Here is a 4,423-nt window from a genome sequence, read left to right on the forward strand (position 1 = left end):
CTAACTGATACATAAAGCTCTTCCGAAACACACCTCCATACTGTACTGTTCCATTGTAATGGGTCTTGTTTAGTCTTGAATAAAATTATATTATTCCAATGAAAATCCATATAGGTAGTTCCTTCATTTTCCTTTCCTGCCCAAGACTCCCACTTCCTTTGCATGTCCCTTACAATGTATAAATACAGTTAACGACATGAAGATAGGTAGAGTTATCTCTTGTCACGTGTACTTCATTCTCCTAATTTAATACCCTATCTCATTATGTTATGCCCTTTCAAAGTACCCATTTCATATTTGTAGGGACATACATACAATGGTATGCATAAATAATCATTAATAATGCATGGGTGATAATAATAATTATGCCAAAAAATTGGATTTTAGCAATGTAATGTCAAGAAATAAATAAAATTAAACAGTTCTATTTTAAAATTATAAATATTTGAACTAACCTTAGCAGAATCACTTTTAATTAAAAAATGGAGTGGTAATCAGCCAGATAATGAAACATGACTGTCTGATGGAAGGGCTGATAGAAGGAAGGAATTACAGAGTAAGGTAATGGAAGGCCTACCCCTGTTATTCATATTCTGAATTGGCTATTAATATCTTACAACATGGAGCAAGTAATCAAGAATGTAGATAAGGAATTCTATGTCAGCAATGGAACACTAGTACATAGGAGAATCAAGTCCGCAGGCATACTCAATCAACCTTCATATTCAGTGACGATTGATATATGTGACTGATACTACTTAAAATATAAAATGGAATTTTTAAAAACTTTGATCCTTTAAAGGCAGTAATGCCTTGAGTAAGCAGTGAAATGACTAATTAGTGGAATTGTTCAAGCATACTACTTGATTAGTACTAAATTATTTTCACTCATGGGTGGTATGAATAAACGTCTTTTACAATTTTACATGAAAGCAACTATAAAATTGATAAAGCAGCAATGATTGACCTGGAGGCAGTAATAACTTACACGTTAACATAAATATTACTCACTTAATTTGCTAAACGAAAGTTTTTCCAACCATTAGTTCGTGTTACCTTCACCAACATGTTAAAATTATCCAAAAAATTGCTTCATTTTGAACCTCATACTGCACGTTTGATGTTGACCACTCACTGTATGAAAAGAATGCATACTACATTACATCTTGCCTTTACCTATGTCATCATTTTACCTGAAAAGATTGAAAGAAAGATATACATATATAGGGATTGGGAAATGCAGCTAAATAACATTATACAGGTTCAATTGAATTTAGCTTTATTAAATGAAAATTAAACACATTTACAAAAACAAGAGAAATTTACTAAGGAAGAACAAAGTTGTTGGCTGGCACTGAAATTAAAATCACAAAACACATTTCCGATAGCAAGAAGACGATGCAAAATCTAATGCAAAAAAGGCAAAATTGCTAGTTGGATGTGCAGAATTAGATGAGGAAGAGATGGGATATGGCTTATGAAAGGCAGGAGTAATGAAGGCGAGGAAAAGCCATGCAGGTGCAGAAGTTCTCATTCCAGTTACAGAGAGGGCACCATCACCACAGGAAATGGTTCAGGTTAAGGCATAGAAGCAGGCAGCAAGTTATGGCATCTTTCATGACATCGAGGTATCCAGCAGCCCAGGAGAGAGAAGCAGGAGCAGGAGCTGACCAATGTCAAGGAAGAGGAGGAATTCATAGAGGAGTATCTGAAAGCTTGCAAAGAAGTGGCATATAAGCATATGATACATATAAACTCCATGCAATAATACAGGCATAATTAGGTCTCTCAAAGCATGCATTATACCTTAATATCCATATGCAAACACAATGATCATTCACATGCTTTTAATATCTTCATTTGTAATAATTCATTTCAGAGGGCATTGCATGGATTCAATTTTATCACACTGGGTTTCAAAATTGAAAGCCTCCATAAACTGAGCCTAAGGCTAGTACCAGTATTTTAAGTTTGAATTCCCATCACTAATTTGCCTATTCTGCAGAGGCTCAAACTGAAACGTGCATCAAACTTCTAACTACATTTATTTTGTTTTCATTATCCCTAAAATTAGGTAATTGCAATGAATATATTTTCCCTGAATAACCTTTGTCAGATAATCATTTGCTAATGACTTTAAAAACATCAAGATAATGGAGAATTTTAAAATGAAAGCACAAGCAACACCAAGAAAAATATATCATAACAAATACCACACGCTTCAACTTCGCCTCCTCTGTTTGAAGCTGTATGCCTTGGATACACTTCTTAAATTCCTCCTCCATATGGATGATGTTTCCAGCAGCCTTGGCATTGGCAAGTTCCTGCTCCTTAATAGCACAAGCAATCTCCGCTTCCCTCTTCCGGATCCGCTGGATGGCATCCTACTTTTCATTGTAAGATGCCATGAGTCCCAGCCTAGCCTCCATCTCCTTCTCAATGGCCGCTTCCCTGATTAATTATGCCCTTTTTGTACTGCAAGAAGTCCCTGCAGATTGCATCCTCGGAGTGTATGCTTCCTCTCGATGGTGGTCATTTAACTCAGAGGAAAAATAAGAAAGTATAACGTTGATTAATGAAAATCATGTGACATAATTCCTGGAAATAGCATCAAGTAACTCAACTTAACTTCAACCATGATGATTATATTGGATATGCAATGACATTTTATAAAGGTCACAGAAAAATAACCACACAATACACAAAGGCTAGTATGATGCAGGTCAATTTCTCTTTAACGAAGTTGTATTCCTTTAAGCACAATCATGGTACTGTACACATTTTATATTTTTTGACTGACAGATGCAACATGATAATATTTTACTTGATAATAATCTCAGTGCAACACTAAGGAATTCCCTTCAATAATGATAGGAACATACCCGTTTTTTTAATCAACTTGCCTGATATCTCAGAAATGTTGAGAGGAAGCAAACAATCCAAGGTCCCATCCCTACCCACCGGGGAAACGCTAGGGACCGCCAACGCATCAGAGTCCCCAGCATTCGCCGGAGAGTAGGAGACGGACGGCGAGGCTATTTCCATCTCTGGTGGCAAATCTTCCTTACTGGTGGGTGTCATTGGTCCGCCACCACTCTTCATCATCTCCTGCCTTTCATTCGCCAGCTCTTCCCGTTTCCTCATCTTGATATTATCGCAACTCTTCCTCAATTGCTTGGCGGTACGCTGTGAGTTAGAAAAATTATCCGTTACATTGAGATTTACGACAAAATATATCACTGGACTTGTAACCAAACCAAAAATAAATATCCATCACTACAGCCACAATTGATAATGCTACACGTACACTACGTATATTCACGAATTTATTTACTTTGCCACTAAATAACAATTACAGCAACTCCGCCACCATTGCGGAGTCGTTTTAATTGTTACCCCTACCCCGCCGCTACAAGCCGAAACCAAAAGCTTCACAATAATAATTCCATTAACTTGGAATTATTGTTGTGAAGCTTTTGATTTCGGCGCAGGAAAATAAGATTTACTTGTATCGCATGGCGCGAATCACGTCTAATCTTGTATTGGAAATGAAGGGAAATACGTTTCGTGGAAAATCTCTGGCCGCGACATAATCACGAAGGTTTTTTGCAATCTACCACCAAAGTGCACTTTATGAGGATTTCAGCAAAGAATCTAAAAAAAAGTTATAGCTTTTCACCGGTTTTTAAACCCCAAAACCAATGAACTAGCTACGAACCTAGAATGAGCTACGTCGATGTTACCAACAGACTTACACGAGTTATGTTAGATTTTTGTTGAAAATGAGCAAGTTGTCTCGCGAACTGCCGAGCATGGATAGTCGCAATCGCAGAATGGCTCTTCATGAAAATGTCTCCGAATTTATAGATAGTTTTAAAATTATGACTTTGATAAATAGTTAGCGATCAGTCAGCAACCATTTTTCATAATTAATTGTTCATTGAAACAAAAATCTTTTCAACTATCAGACAATGCATTTATCACCATCATACTTCCAAACAAACATACTTACCTTCCGAACAAATTCGTTCGAATTAAATTCGTCCTGCACATTCAACTAGGCTCTCGCCTTCTTCGCCTTCCATATTGCATCCGTCTTCTTGCTTTCCAACACCTCCAGACGCTAGTTATGACGCCAATCAACAACTTCGTCTCTTCCCTTGTAAGCCTGTCCATCTTGTTGTCCTCCAGTTTTATTAATAAAAGCGATCTTCTTTCTGTTGATGCGTTCTTGCTGCAATGAACTGTGGGCAGCAAACGTCACACAAAGCATGACGTAGATATGAGAATTTCAGCGATCAACTCAACACCCACTACTTCGAAGAGGAAGAGTTTGGTGTTGCTGTAGGAACGTTCTTGACTGCGAATAGTAGGTGGAGATACAACTCTTTCTCATCCCACTCCGGCGATAAGAGTATTGTTT

At 37.3% G+C, this 4,423-nt stretch overlaps 1 long non-coding RNA gene across 2 annotated transcripts; it reads right to left on the bottom strand.

Moving 5' to 3' along the window:
• Positions 1-698: 698 nt before the first annotated feature.
• Positions 699-4,222, bottom strand: LOC124163542. 2 transcript variants are annotated; one of them, XR_006865802.1, is made up of 3 exons: positions 4,013-4,222; positions 2,214-3,186; positions 699-1,134 (listed from the first exon to the last, which is right to left on the bottom strand). It is a non-coding gene; the product is annotated as an uncharacterized LOC124163542 (long non-coding RNA). The 2 variants fall into 2 exon arrangements; XR_006865801.1 differs by lacking the exon at positions 699-1,134 and adding an exon at positions 1,263-1,715.
• Between the last annotated feature and the right edge of the window lie 201 nt (positions 4,223-4,423).

The sequence above is a fragment of the Ischnura elegans genome, chromosome 8 (genome assembly GCF_921293095.1).
Source record: "Ischnura elegans chromosome 8, ioIscEleg1.1, whole genome shotgun sequence".
Lineage (NCBI taxonomy): Eukaryota > Metazoa > Arthropoda > Insecta > Odonata > Coenagrionidae > Ischnura > Ischnura elegans.